Source organism: Echinops telfairi, unplaced genomic scaffold, assembly GCF_000313985.2.
Source record: "Echinops telfairi isolate 266 unplaced genomic scaffold, ASM31398v2 ScPeMD7_7458;HRSCAF=8496, whole genome shotgun sequence".
In the NCBI taxonomy this organism is placed as follows: Eukaryota; Metazoa; Chordata; class Mammalia; order Afrosoricida; family Tenrecidae; genus Echinops; species Echinops telfairi.
Window position 1 is genome coordinate 34,742,241 of NW_022111358.1, and position 16,731 is coordinate 34,758,971.

The window sequence follows — 16,731 nt, forward strand, 5'->3', positions numbered from 1 at the left end:
CACAGGCTCTGTAGCCTTTAAATTAAAGCACAGAACAAGCAAGGCAGCCGCACACTGGTCCGATGATCACAGAGCGAGAGACAAGAAAGGCAAGGCTCACCAAGCCATCCATCTCTCCGCCCCTCAGTCAATCCCACCTGAGTTTATCAGCCAGGCTGGCACAATAAACTGTCTCAATGCCCCATCCAATTTTATTTCTTTGTATTTTGTAAATAGTTACGAACAGCATATACAATTCTGTATCCTGTTTTTTAAACTCAATCCTGTGCCATATGTATTTCTAGTAAAATTAGTTTTGAATGATTACATACTTTTCCATCAACTACTTATGTACTGTGGTTTATTTGACCCCTTTTCAAAGGTTAGTTAATTAGGTTGCTTCCAGTTTTTTAAATGATAAATACTACTGTGCATAAATCTTTGTTCTATTTTGGATTATTTCTTTAGATATATTATTATTAGCAATATTTTTCTATATAATGTAGGGTACAGATGTTCCCTGAAAGGTCTTGAGTAGCACAAATTTAGGATAGGTTAGAGAAATCTTTATGCTTCTTAAAATTTTTTAATATGTTTCTCTTATTCAACTTACTTACTCTGATCCTACATTCTTCCCTATCCCTTAGCTACTCTTGTGGCTATTATCAGATAGTAACAAAACAGGAAATAAACAAAATAATGCCATAGCACAAGTCTATCCACTGAGAATCTGGGAGAAGACAGAAAATGATGCCAGATTGACTATCATTGGTCATAATAGGCTATTATCTCCTTTGTACTGTAAATTCTAGCATTTGAATCATGGTGCTAATGAAGAATATTTAAAATACCATGAAATTCCGAAAGAACAAACAAATCCATGTTGGAAGAAGTACAGCCATAATGCTCCTTAGAGGGCTCATGAGGGAAGGTGGAGCGGGGAGGGAAGGGAAAAATGAGGACCTAATGCCAGGGGTTTAAGTGGAGAGGAAATGTTTTGAGAATGATGAGGGCAATGAATGTACAAATGTGCTTTACGCAATTGATGTATGTATGGGTTGTGATAAGAGTTGTGTGAGCCCCTAATAAAATGATTTAAAAAAAAAAAGAAGTGAGGATGGTGAGACTTTATCTCATACACTTTGGACATGTCATTAGGAGATACCAGTCCCTGGAAAAGGACATCATAGTTGGTAAAACAGAAGGGCAGTGAAAAAGAGAAGACCTTTGATGAGCTGGATTGGCACTGTGGCTGCCACAATGAGCTCAAACGTGATTGTAACGATGGCCCAGGGCTGAGCAGTGTTCTGTTCTGTTGTGCAAAGGTCAGTGTGAGTGGACTTGATGGCGCCTCACAACAGCAGCAGCATTATTTCAGGGTCTTACTTTGAGAAGTTCATGGTACATTTTGACTCCTTGGTATTTAACTTCCTACAGGATCATTATGAGTTGGAATGAAATTGCTCACATCTCCCAAATTTCACTGTGTGCCTGAGGGAACTATTGGCATAAAGTCGAGTGTTGTGTAATGCAAGGAGTGGCTCACGTACTGACTGTAATTTAACCTCCTTGATTACTCAGGGCTAATAGAAGAATTGGGGAGCCCTGGTGGATAGTGGGTTACAAGTTGGACTGCACACCACAGGCCAGCAGTTCCAAAGCCCCACCAGCTCTGGAAGAGGAGGCTTTCTGCTCCCATAAACGATCACAGTTTCAGAAACCCACACGGGTGGTTCTATTCGGTCCTATAGGGTTGCTAGGCGTCAGAATTATTAACTGAGTCAGCATGGACTCGATGGCACTCAGCTGGGTTTTTTAAATACAGGAATTTTGTCTTTAATTTCGCCTTATGGCCAATAGAGATATGTAAGACCAGGCTGTTCTCCCCTATGCGAAGGGCATTGAATTGCTGTATGTTTCTTTCTTAAATAATTAAATCCATTTTTGTGTATTCTTGTAAAAAAGTCTCTACCCTGTTTACAGACTTGCAGCCTTCCCTTCTCACTGCTCTCTGTATGCCTGTTTGTCAGGATCTTTCTCTCTGCTAGTTTACTGCTTTTAATTTCTGCAGGTTTGGAAACCAGACTTCCAGATCGTTCACAATTGAACCCAGGGAAAACCAGCCTCTGAGAAGGGCTTACCTGGATCTCTAGGAGTAACGGGCATGCTCTTTAGCATATGGACTTGTTGATCTTTATTTTGTGTCTGCAGAGAGCTTTGCCGTATCATTTCCTTGGTTCTTTGCTGTGGTCCAAATAGATGAGTTTGCCGGATAACCAATTTTCACATGAAAGAAGTATATTACAGTTCTTAGATTGGTAACATAACATTAAAATGTCTGTTCTGCTTTCCGCTACTGAATTCTAATCCTTTACTCTTTTCTGTTCTTTCACATGTATGCTGGACTCAGTGATTAGACCTAGAGAAATTCTGAAGTGGACGTCAGATGACTAGGATAAAGTCCAATCTAAACCTTTATTTATCCGCCTTTTATTTAACCCACCCATACTTCTACATATTATTGTGAATAATTAAAACCGCTCTGTATTTCTCAGTTCACAGAGTTGTGATACTAAACCATGATTGTGTAGTCGATCTCTATCAAGGTCAGTCATTCTTCACTTGTTGCTGAGCTCTCTTCATAACACATTCACTACCTTGTCTGCTTACGTGCAGGAAGCAGACGAGGCTTTTTCTCCCACGGAGATTCAAAGCCTGGGCAACTCAAAGGGGCAGTTCTAGTCTGTCCTAGTGGGTCACTGAGAGTTGGAATTAACTCCCGAGCAGTAAGTTTGGTTTTCTGGTGACTAGTTATGTGCTCCGAGTGAAGGAATATGGCTGGTTCAACAAGACCCATGTTACTGCTGGAGAGAATCAACTCAATGCTGCTATCTTTTTAATGGTGGGTCAAGACCATCATCTTTTATAGCGTCTGGGGGCTTAAAGGCTTGAAGGTAAACAAGCGGCCATCTAGCTCAGAAGCGACAAAGCCCACATGGGAGAAGCACACCAGCCTGTGCGATCACAAGGTGTCGAAGGGATCAGGTATCAGGCATCATCAGAACAAAAAAATCATGTCATTGTGAATGAGCGGGGGAGTGCAGAGTGGAGATCCAAAGCCCATTTGTAGGCTACTGGACATCCCCTTACAGAAGGGTCTCGGGGAGGAGACGAGCCAGTCAGGGTGCGATTTAGCAACGATGAAACATACAACTTTCCTTTATTCCTAAATGCTTCCTCCCCCCCACCCCCCCACCCCCATCATGATCTCAATTCTACCTTGCAAATCTGGCTAGACCAGAGGATGTACACTGGTACAGATAGGAACTGGAAACACAGGGAATCCAGGGCGGATGATCCCTTCAGGACCAGTGGTGTGAGTGGCGATACTGGGTGGGTAGAAGGAGGGTGGGTTGGAAAGGGGGAAGCGATTACAAGGATCTACATGTGACCTCCTCCCTGGGGGACGGACGACAGAAAAGTGGGTGAAGTGAGACATCAGACAGGGCAAGATATGACAAAATAATAATTTATAAATTATCAAGGGTTCATGAGGGAGGGGGAAGCGGGGAGGGAGGGGAAAAATGAGGAGCTGATCCCAAGGGCTTAGGTGGAGAGCAAATGTTTTGAGACTGATGAGGGCAATGAATGTACAAATGTGCTTTATACAATTGATGTATGTATGGATTGTGATAAGAGTTGTATGAGCCCCTAATAAAACGATTAAAAACTTAAAAATAAAATAAAATACTTAAGAGCAAAAAAAAAAAAAAAAAGAACATCATCTATGCATTTGGGCACAATACGTAATTTTTATATTGACTGTGTAGTAATGTAATTTCTTTAGCATGTTGCCCTTGGGGGCGGGGGGAAATGCTACCTATCAGTACAAAAGAGGGGCTCATCAATGTTCATGGTTTTAACTTCAGAAGAAGGTTAACTTTTTTTATATAATATCCTTCCTCAGTCATTTTGCATACATTGAATTGTGACATTTATACATCTGCTGATGAATGAAGATTTTAAGCTCTTCCACAGTGGCACAGTGTGCCAGTCAAGGATTTATTTTAGGCAGCATCATAATTCTTGGTATTCGTTTATGCAAGTATTTGAACACTTAGCACTTCCCTCTGCTATTTAAAAGTATGGGGGGCGGGGAAGAGAGAATACTGATACTAGTAATAAGTATAAAAGCCCGTGCTGTCATTTTGACGTATAGTGACCCTATAGGACAGACTAGAACTGTCTCTGTGGTTTCTAAGGCTGGAATCTTTATAGAACTAGATGGCCACATCTTTCTGCTGCAGTGCCTCGTGGGTTTGAACTGCCAGCCTTTCAGTTAGTAGTCAAGTGTTTAACCATGGTGCCACCAGTACTCTGGTTAAATAAAAACCACGGGTTTTCCTAAACTTTATGTGATTGGGCAGAAATTGAGTTATTAGCTGTATATAAAGCAGCAACTCTTTACTCTCGGACAGGTGTTAATTGGGACAAAATTAGAATATATAAAAAATATGTGTGTGCGTGGGTGTATACTCTTACACAGTGGCACAGTCTGTCAGTCAAGGATTTATTTTAGGCAGCATCAGAATCCTTGGTATTTGTTTATATGTACAGATCTGTATATATACACACATTTTTTATATTCCACTTTTGTCCCAATGCATGTGTATATATTCTAAAATGTATATGTGTACATATATCTACATACACCCACATAGGAGAGAGAGAGAGAGAGTGAGTGGACTCTGGTGTCCTAGTGGGTTACAAGTGGGTTACTAACCATAAGATTATCTGTTTGAAGCCACGAGCTGCTTAGTGAGAGAATGTTGAGGGTTTTGCTCTAATAAAGATGTACAGCTCCAGAAACCCAAAGGGGCAATTCCTCTCTGCCCTAGGTTGTCTATGAATTGGAGTAAACGCCATGGTACTGAGTGGGCAATATATATTTATAATTTTTTCTCCGTGAGCATCGATTTCTGTCCTTTTCACATATAAACTCCACCTGCCCAATGGCTTTTTCTGTTTAGGTGGCTTTCTAGTATCTTAAATCAGGGGCTCTTACCTGGAGCCCATGGGTAAGTTTCAATCATATAATTATATAAGTGCTAAAATACATCACAAAGATTTCATTGTTTAAAAGAATCATTTTATTGTGGCAAGCGGACATGTATATATGTATATAACAAAACATTCGCCAAGCCAACTAATTTTACGTAGCCAATTCCGTGATATTGGTTAGTTCAGCATGTTGGACGACCACCGCCACAATATTTCCAAAATTATTCCACCACTGGTTAACTGAAAGTCAGTGACCCTTTAAGTTAAAACTCAGCCTTGTTCCACCTTGCCATCCTTGGTAACCACTAATAAACTTGGTTCTCTACACATTTGCTTATATCATATAAATGGAATGATGAAATAATTGTCCCTTGTGATTGACACTGCACTCCGCATAATGTTTCCAAGAGTCATTTGTAGCATAGCATGCACCGAGACTTCACGCTTCTTTATCGCAGAGTAATATCCATTGTGTGCATGTGCCACAGTCGGTTTGTCCCTTTGTTTGTTGACGGCCATTCAGGCTGTTTCCACCTTTTGGCTATTGTGAATACTGCTACAGCACACAGTGGCGTACAAGTGTCTGTCTGTATTTCTGCTTTCAAATATTTTAGATACAGACCTACGATAGGAAATAGTGTGTCATCTGGTAGTTCTGTTTATGTTTTTGAGGAATCACCAAAATGTTTTTCATATCAGCTGTATCATTTTGCATTCCCAACCAAAATGGATGAGAGTTCCAATTTCTTCATCTTCACTAATGTCTGTTATTTGCCTTCTTTCTTTCTTTCTTTTTTATCATAGCCATTAAAGTGGGGTAGGAGGTGAAATGATAATCTCACTATGGTTTTGATTTATATCAAAGGCTACATCTTAAATGTGAATTGCAATAAGGAGTCAAATACTTGTATCCTGCTCTTTGGGGATGGGGTGGTGGTGGTGGGGATCTGTTCTTCTAATATGCAGTGCATTTAATTTTTGCATATTAAACTTTTGTATATATCACTAGGAATGTTTTAAGTAACTTATTAGTAGGAGTGAGTAGGTAATAAAGTAGGCATCCATCTATAGGGAGTTTTCAAATGGGTTTTATTTACCTGGCTTTTCTTTCTTTTATTTTTTTTAAGAAACAATAAAAAAAGTTTTATTGTGACACAATCCACATGTCATACAATTCAGTAGTTCAATCATATCAAGAAGAGTTGTACAATCATTACTAGTATTGATTTTAGAACATTTTCTGCTTTCTTGTACTCATTAGCTTCTCATATCCCCCAGCCTCCCCTGCCATACCCCCAAGAAACCATTAATCCAATTACTTTCTCTATAGATTCACTCATCCTACCCTACTTTTCTAGTCCAAATGTTTCTTATAAAATTTACAATGACAATACTTATAACCTTCAAACTCTGTCTCAGAGCTAATGTACAGAAGTGAGATACCAATCACACAAATATACTCTACCCATTGCTTTTCTGTCTCCTTTGCTGGTTTCTTGACTCTTCCCCTTCCCCAGATAAGGGTTTTTCTCGAGATTCAGTCCACAGTCTGATTTCTCTTGGTAAATAAATTTGTTTCCTAGTTTCAGTTGTTATCGATTAAAAGGCCATGACGATAAGGTGAGGACTTTTTGAGGGAGGGTGATTAAAAGGTCCACTTGGTTCAGAGTTTTATCCTTAGTTTAAAAGTTCAGGAATTCCAGGCTGCCTGTGACCTGGACTGACTGGACTCAGGGATGATGTGGCTCAGGGAGACTAGATCCACTGGAAAATATGGTATTAGCCAGCATGCCAATTTGTGAATTTTACAATGGAAAAGAAGACTATCACATGGACTAGAATGCTTATGCTAATATCAACTGTCTTACTCTCCCCCTGTTTTTAATAGCTCTTTGATTATTTAATTAATTCAAATTCACAGTTATTCATCATCTACTTTAGAAGCTCTGGTGACACAATGGTTAGGCAATTGGCAGTTAACCAAAAGGTACGCAGCTTAGACTTACCCAGTGGCTCCATGAGAGAAAGACCTAGCAAACTACTTTTATACAGATTGCTGTCTACAAAACCCTACGGACAGTACTACAGTACTTTGTTATTCTTGGTTGCTATGAGTGAAACATCTATTCAATGGTATCTAATAACTATATATATAACAAATATATATAATTTCAGTTCTTTTTGCTTGAGAATGTTGAGTATGTATTTCTCTTTTGGTTTTCTAACTCTAAGTTATTTCAAATTTCATATAATACTCAACTGAAGCCATTCTTTGAAATATTCTGTCCAGGTCTTTTATTTTAGCATTTATTTCATTCTCTTTAACAACTCTATGTTCAAGAGAAAGTTTCAGGATCTCTTCTCACATCCATTTTGGACATTTAAAAAAAATCATTTTACTGTGGGCTCATACAACTCTTATCATAATCCATACATACATCAATTGTGTAAAGCACATTTGTACATTCATTGCCCTCATCATTCTCAACATTTGCTCTCCACATAAGCCCCTGGCATCAGCTCCTCATTTTCCCCCCACACTACTCGCTCCCCCCTCCCTCATGAACCCTTGATAATTTATAAATTGTTATTTTGTCATATCTTGCCCTGTCCGACGTCTCCCTTCACCCGCTTTTCTGTTGTCCGTCCCCCAGGGAGGAGGTTATGTGTAGATCCCTGTAATCGGTTCCCCCTTTCTATACCCTCCCTTCACCTTCCCAGTATCGCCATTGTCACCACTGATTGGACATTTATTTCTTTACTGATTTTTAATTAATCATTTGCTTTCTTCAAATTGTAATATTGAAGGATTCTGTGGACAAAATATTGAACAAACAGCAAAAGACGATGGAAAAAAATATCAAATCACTGTACCAAAAGGAACTGGCCAAAAACAAACCATTTCAGAAGGTAGTGTATAATCAAGAACTAATGAGCTGACTCCCAGTCGCTGGCTCCAAATAAAGCTCATTCGACAAAAAAAAAGAAGAAAGAAAGAGGAAGAACTCATGGTATTGAAGGTATTAATACTGAAGCTGCATTGAAGGTCTGAGTGAAAAACAAGGTTCCAGGGATTGACGGACTACCAACTGAGGTATTTCACCAAATGAATGCAACCCTGGAAACTTACTCATCTATACCGAGAAATGTAGAAGACAGCTCCCTGGCTAACTGACTGGAAGAGATCCATATTTGCACTCATTCCAAAGAAAAGTGACCCAACAGAATGTAGAAATTATTGAACAATATGATTAACATCACATGCAAGTAACATTTTTCTGAAGATAACTCAAAAACAGTTTCAGCAATACACTGACTGGGTAACCACCAGAAACAAGCTGGGTTCAGAGGAGGACATGCAATGAGGTATCACATTGCTGATGTCATGATTTCCAGCTACCAAGCAGAGAACACCCGAAAGCTGTTTACTTGTGTTTCACAGACCAAGCAAAGGCATTCAACCGTGTCTATTTATTGGATCACATTGCAGAGAACGGGACACCTAGAACTCGTCATCGTAGAGTGTGGAAACTGTACGTCAACCAAGAGGAAGTAACCTCAGCAGAGCAAGGGGACCCTGCGTGGGGGGAAGCCGAAAAGGTGTGCGTCCGGGTTGCGTCCTTTTTCACATGCGTTTCCTCTGTGTGCTGAGGAACTCGTCAAAAAAGCTGAACCACATGAAGAAGAGCATAGCACTGAGATTGGAGAAAGATCCATTACTAACCCATGACGTGCACATGTCACAACCTTGCTTGCTGAAGGTAAATAGAATTTGAAGCACTTGTGTAATTAATAAGTGTGACTATACCTCAACATAAAGAAAACGAAAATCTTAACTAGACCAATAAACAACATCATGATACATGGAGAAAAGATTGATGTTGTCAAGGATTTTATTTTACTTGGAAGCAGCAGTTAAGAAACCAAATGACATGTTGCACTGGGAAAACTGCTACAAAAGACCTTTTTAAAAATATTAAAAAGCAAAGAGGGCACCTTGAGGGCGAAGGCGTGCCTAAACCAAGCCATGGCTTAAATGCGTGTGAAAGCTGGACAATGAATAAGGAAAACAGCAGAGATCAGAGTTTCCCACTAAAAAGCCGAGGCTTTCTGCTCTCATGAAGATTGGAAACAAACAGGGGCAGTGTTGCCCTGTCCTATAGATCACTATGGATTGGAATTGACTGGATGGCAGTGAGTTTGGTTTTTGGGTGATAGACATGGAGCCTTGGGGGCATGGTGGGGTAAGTCATGCATTGCTAACTGTAAGGTCAGAGGTTCAAAATCTACTAGCCTCCTCAAGAGAAATATGAGGTTGTTTTCTCCCAGCATGATTTACAGCCTTGGAACTCCTCAGTAGGGTCCCTGTCAGTTGGAATCCACTTGATGGCATGGGTGGGTTTTACATAATATAAAACTTATTGTCAATAATCAATTCTAATTCATAGCAATTACTCCACAGGGTTTCTAAACTGTAAATCTTTATGCAAGCAGGCCATTTCCTCTGTCTTCTACGGAGCAGCTGCTGGGCTTGAACCACTAACCTAATGCTTATCAGCCCAGTGCTTAACCTACTGTGCCACCAGTGATCCTTATATAGACATAGAATATTTAGAAAATAGATTATAGAAGCTTGTTACTTTATTGGATTTTGACCCCTTCTGTTCTCTACCCGCCGCATTCATTTTTTCAAAAAGGTCTGTTAGTTTTTCCCCAGGCAAGGGGACCTGCAGCTATTCTTTCCTATTTCAACTGATACAGTGCTTGACCATCAGGTCGTTATTTTCGTTATTCCATGACATCATACTTTCTTCCTCAGGAAGAAGCCCTGGTGGTGTAGTGGGTTAAACGTTGGGTTGCTAACCACAAGGTCAGTAGTTTGACTCCAGCAGCAGCCTCCACTGTTGTTCCCTCCGGTAAAGATTCAAAGTCCTGGAAACCCTAGGGAGCAGTTCTACTCCGTCCTATAGGATTGCTCTGAGGCGGAATGACTCGACAGCGGCTGGTATGTTCTTTGGGCTCCGAACCTCAATTTATTTCAAAGCCACCAGCTGCGGCACCTGAGAAAAATGAGACTGTCTCCTCACATAAAGATTTACAGCCTTGGAAACCCTAGGGAGTCGTCCCCTTCTGCTTCACATGGTTGTCACTGAGTCCGAATGGCCTAGATAGCTGGGCTTTTTGTCTTGGTCTAGCTTTGTAAGATCCTTATCACTTATTTCTTCTTGTTCAAATCCACCCCATGAATGTTTCCGACACTCGTGTCTTCCTGTCCATTTCTTCAAAGACTCCGTGGCAGCGCCTTACCTGGGCAGTAAGGAAGAGTCTTTGCAAGGTGGTCCTGGCCTACCTTTCTATCCCTCTTGATGTCTTATCTCCTCATTAGCTAATACTCTTCTATTCGGCCACATTGGATGCTCAATGGTCTGTTCTTTGGATTGCAGCATATCTTTTTGTAGTTCACCCTAATGCTTACTTATTATTAAGAAAGCAACTTATCTCCCACAGGGGTCTGTTCCTTGCTATAATGATCATTCCTGCTTCTGAACTTTTGTCATTTCTCTCGCCTGGAATAACTCCTCCTTCTTTCAATGTATATAATTCAAAAAGAGGTCTTACATCTTATCAGTCAAACTTACTTTTTCTCATGAGTTATGAGAATTTAACGGTCTTACCCAAGTTGACAATTACATCTATGATATGCTGGTTTAATGTTGAAGTGTTTTAAGCATTTTGTTCTCACACAGACTATGAGGTTCCAGTAGGCCAGATTTATCTCAAATTAATTATATATGTTCTATGGTATGTAGCACAGCTATGTATATACATAGAGGCAGAAATGCTTGTGAAGCCTTTGTAAATGTCAGCATTAAAAATACATAGTTTGCTTATACACATTGTAAATGATGCTTTTGCTAGCCAAAAGGAGGACTTTACTTGAAACTTCTTTTAAGGTTTACCTCTTCTATGTCCAAATGCTTCTAAGTGTTAGTCAGAAATGATTAAATATTCATCAAAAGGCTGAGGTGGGAATTGGTGAGAAAAAAATGTTGAAGCGATCAGATAAGAAGCCATCAATTACAGATCAATAAGAAATGTGATTATGAAAAAAAATCAACAAGGGAACTCTCACATAAACTTTTCAGAACTATTATCATTGTGTAATATGGCTCATATTTTTAAAAAGATTTAGTTCTTGGTGTTTTCAGTTCTATCTTTTATTACATTGTTCTGTGGGTAATTTAGCAAGCAAAGTTTAAATGAAATATTTTAGTGATGTATTACAAAGGGATTAGGTTGTGAAATTAGTATGCCCGAGTTCAGATTGTGCCTTTGCCCCTTACTCAGTGTGACCTAAGGCTGGTCACGGGCCTTTGAGATGGCTATCTATCAAATTAAAAGGAGACTTTATAGAGAGTGGTTCAACCTTCCTTATGCCACAACCCTTTCATACAGTTCCTCATGTTGTGGTGACTCCCCAAACATAAAATTATTTTTGTTGCTACTTTATCACTGTAATTTTGCTACTATTACGAACTGAGCGACCCCTGTGAAAGGGTCGTTCAACCCCCAAAGGAGTCACGACCCACAAGTTGAGAACCGCTGCTATAGAGTATTTTGAGGATTAAATTAGGTAATACATATTCAAATGTAAGGTGCTTAGTAAAGTGCTTGCAGCCAGTAGGCAATCAATCAATGGTAGATAATATTACTCTTTATTCAATGGACAAAAGAGAGAAAAATGTAGAAGGTGATGATTTACAAGAGAAGCAGAGGTGATAGGGGGACCCATGAGTCCACAGAGGTGAGTATTGTATGGAGAGGCAGACCAAGCAAGGACATTTGGAATAGCTGAGCTGGGGCTGAAACCGTGAAGCGGAGAGGCAGAGGGTAAGGCTGGACTACTTTATGGATACTTTTTTGTGGGTTATGTTTCCAAGTTCATATCATAATGACTAGAATGAATTTTTAGTAGGTAGACAGATTCACTTTGTCAGGATTTCAGGTAGTAATCCAAATCCCACAGGACCAAACCCGTTGCCATCAAGTTGATTCCAACTCATTGCAGCCCTAGAGGACAGAGCCCCACAGGGTTTCCGAGGCCATCAATCTTTATAGAAGCAGACTGCCTCATTTTTCTCTCACAGAGTGGCTGGTGGGTTCAAAACTCACAGTTAGCACACAGCATTTAATCCGCTTCGCCACCTTTCTGGTAGTAATCACAGGAAAGGCAACCAGTTCTTCTCTACAAGACTGTTTTCCGACCCTTCTGTATTCCACCTTCACATCTGGCAGACACAGACTGTTTCCTCCAGGAAGTTAGTGTTTGGCAGCAAATCGCAAGCTCTGATAGCACAAGTACATGGAAGGGGATTGGTTGAGTAGAAGCATTTTGGATGAGCCAAGCGTGAAGCCGTGAATTCATTTCAGTGGGCACTGTGGGAATATCTGACAAAGAGCTAATTTCCAGGGGGAAAAAGGGGCGTTTGTGTGCTTTCCCTTTGTGAATTGTGATTAAGCTTTTGTATTTCCTACCTAGGAGAACGCTGCAAACAAATTTTAAAAGCAAAACTCAAGACATGTGACTTCTAAAAGTCATTAGGGTCTTGTATGTGGAGATCTGCAAAAACATAACAGCCATGTTCAGTGCGAGTGAGAGGGTGTCACATCCATATGAAAAAATGAAATAAACCAATATTTCACAGTGAGCACCATTGTTTCCAGGTGTTGACACTTGAACTAGTTAGAATCCCAATGCATTACACCCCTGCCAGCAAAGGCAGGAACGTTATTAACCTCGGTGAAACTTACTGGGAAAGGCATAGATGTAATGTAATCTTTTGAAAAAATACCAAGGTAGAATAAAATAGGATACATTTCCTGAGCACTTACTATATACTGTACAGTAAGTATTTCCCAAACACATTCTACTTAATCTTTACAATCACGCTTTAGGACAGGGGTTCACAAACTACAGCCCGCGGGTCACATGCGGCCTGCGGAGGACATTTATCCGGCCCGCCGGGTGTTTTTCTCCCCTTTTGTTTTTTTACTTCAAAATAAGATATGTGCAGTGTGCATAGGAATTTGTTCATAGTTTTTTTAAAAGTATAGTCCGGCCCTCCAATGGGTCTGAGGGACAGTGAACTGGCCCCGTTTAAAAAGCTTGAGGACCCCTGCTTTAGGATCATCATCTGTACTGAACAGGTAAGGAGAGAAGGGTCAGAGACTTGCTGAAGGTCATAAGGGCACTAATTCAAACCCAGGTTTTTAGACTGATGATGGTGACATCATCATGCCTCTTGTTAGGTGCTGCCTAGTGGGTCCCAGCTCACAGCAACCCTATATGTGCAACAGAAAACACCACCTGGTCCCTGCACCCTCCTCACAACTGTTCTGAGGTTTTAGCCCATTTTTGCAGCCTCTGAGTCAATCGATCTTGTCGAGGGTCTTGAAATTTGGTGTTGGCAAAAAGTACTGAAAATACCTTGGTCTTCCAGAAGAACAAACAAATCTGTCTCGAAAGAAGTCTAGTCAGAATGCTTCTTGGACGTGAGGATGAAGAGACTTCTCATGAGCTTTGGGTTTGTCAGCAGGTGAAACTAGTCGCAGGAGAGGGATATCATGCTTGGTAAGGTAGAGCGTCAGTGAAAAAGAGAAAGACCCTGAAGGCTGGAAGGTAAACAAGCGGCCATCTAGTTCCGAAGCAACAAAGCCCCCGTGGAAGAAGCACACCCGCCTGTGTGATTACAAGGTGTCGAAGGGATCAGGTATCAGGCATCAAAGAAGAAAAAATCCTGTCACTGTAAATGAGGGGGAGTACAGATTGGGGACCCAAAGCCCATCTGTAGGTAATGGGACATCCCCTTACAGAAGGGTCACGGGGAGGAGACGAGCCAGTCAGGGTACAGTGTAGCAATGATGAAACATACAACTTTCCTTAGTTCTTAAATGCTTCCCCCCACCCCTCCTACTATCATGATCCCAATTCTACCTTACAAGTCTGGCTAGACCAGAGGATGTACATGGGTACAGATAGGAACCGGAAACACAGGGAATCCAGGACAGATGACCCCTTCAGGACCAGTGGTGTGAGTGGTGATACTGGGAGGATAGAGGGAAGGTGGGGTAGAAAGGGGGAACCAATTATAAGGATCTACATATAACCTCCTCCCTGGGGACAGACAACAGGGAAATGGGTGAAGGGAGACATTGGACAGTGTTTGATATGACAAAATAATAATATAAATTATCAAGGGTTCATGAGGGAGGGGGGAGTGAAGAAGGAGGGGAAAACGAGGAGCTGATACCAAGGGCTTAAGTAGAAAGCAAATGTTTTGAGAATGATGAGGGCAACAAATGCACAAATGTGCTTGACATACAATGGATGTATGTATCGTTTGTGATAAGAGTTGTATGAGCCCCCCAATAAAATGATTTAAAAAAAAAAAGAGAAAGACCCTCAACAAGATGGATCCACACAGTGCCTACAATAATGGGCTCAAGCCAGACACCAATGGTGAGGATGGCACAGGACCGCGTGGGGTTGTACTTTGTTGTACATAGGGTTGCTATGAGCCGGCGTACCTAGCAACAGCATCACTATGTATGTGACTTTTAAAACTTTAAAGACTGAGATACAGTAAAGTGCACACATAGTTTTGCAGATGTATGCATACATCCTTGTAGTGCTTTAGCAGAAAAGTTACTGAATCATTCCAGAAGACTCGATCCTGGCTCCTCAGTAAATAGGCACTATTCTATCAATACCATCACAAATAAATTTTAATTCGATTAACCTAAGTTTTGGGGGTTATCATGCATTCCATATACCAGTCTTTCGTCTTGTCATTTTCATTGGAGTATTCAAAACGTGTCTAGTTCTAACTTTTGACGCACTTATTGTAGCAACCAGTAGTTGGATGTGGTTTCATATCATTTTTTTGGTACCGTTCTGAATGAATCGCAATGTAACAAACAGATTCAAAGAAACTCCATCCAGTGCTCCTGGATGGGGTTCACTCTAATTAACCAAGCTCTTTACCTTTAAAGTCCTATAGATACAGAGTCCTTGATTGTAATCTAGTACATCTATTACCAATCATGACATCTCATTAGTAAGTGAGTGGCCTGAAAGGTTATCTCCATTTATGAAAAACTACCCAGGCAGAGAAAATAATAGTGATTGCTTATGTATACAAAGGAGACCTGGTGGTCTAAGGGGTTAAGCATTAAGCTGCTAAGCTCAAAACCGGTGGCTCAAGCCCCCTCATCCACAGTGCTACCTGCTCCCAGTAAAAATTTACTGTCTTAATCCAACTCACTGGCATTGGGCTTGGTTTGGGTTATGTACACATACGACGTATAGTCCCAATCAGTCAAGGGCACTGGGTTTGGCTTTTTGTTATGTATTTAGAAGAATCCTTGGGGTTAAAATGTTGATTCCCACTCAGTATATCTCAGGTGGAAAGGCACATTCTCAATAGGGCTGGGCATCAGTTTAAAGCCCTGCTTTGGGTCATCTTGCAGCAAAGCGAAAAAAACATATGTCCCAAGTATCTTTTAGAGTTGACCTGCTGTTTTATGAAAGGAAAAATAAATGGAAGTAAGACTGAGGCAGAGGGTCAAACTCAAAATCAAACTCACTGCCATCGAGTTGTTTCTGACTCACAATGACCCTAAAAGACAGGTAGAAGTGGCCCCGTTGGGTTCCCCAGACTATAAATCTTTAAAGGAGCAGGAGACGTCGTCTTTCTCACACAGGGCGCTGACCACGTTTTAGCTGCAGCCCAATGCCTAACCCACGACTCCACCAGGGCTAGCTCTGAGGCAGAGGGTAGTGAGGGACACTATCCTGCATTGAGGATTTAATGGAAGGCTCTTCTTGCCTTGCAGACTAGCTCTTAAAACCGCTTACTTCTTATCCAACCTGGCAGTGACAGGAGCAACATCACTTTATTCCAGGATCTAAAACTGTGGTTGCTGAATTTTCAACAGTTATCTAATATGTTTTTGACTGCTAACCCAAGGTTGGCAGTTCAGACCCACCAGTTACTCTTGTGGCTCCCTGCCCTTGTAAAGATCGACAGTCTCAGTCACCCTATATAGGGACACTATGAGTCGCAATCTCCTGTATAGCAGTGAGTTTGATTTAGGTATCCTTGAGTCTCCCCCCTCCCTCTCCATGATCACATCTATCGACCCCACCTCCTCACCCCACTTGCTGCTTTTGTGCCTCATTCTAATTCCCAACACAGCCAACTGAGGTAGTTTGATCCGATCTACCGATTACGATTAAGCCTCAGAGACGGAACGACTGACACCTGTAGGGTTCGATGACTGTAGGGGTGACATAAGCCGATGGGGATTCAAGTGTGGAAAATGTAGAGAAAAGCTCATCAAAGCGGGAGGACCGGCCCTGAAGTGGGCGCACGTGACAGCAGCAGCCACCTCGAGAATGACATCACCCCTAGAGGCGGAGCCTAACTATCTAAGGCCTTGTCTCCTAGCGAGCTTCCTCCCTGCCCCCACCCCAAATGTCCACGACCCCACCAGTCAAAGCCCCTTGAGGACCCGAGAAATGCCAAGACACAGTGCAGCGGCGGAGGCAGGGCCCAAGACCTCCACCCCGAGCTGGTTTGCGTCTGCAACCTCGGCTCAGTCGCTGGCCCCCTCGTTTGCTGGGGCGGG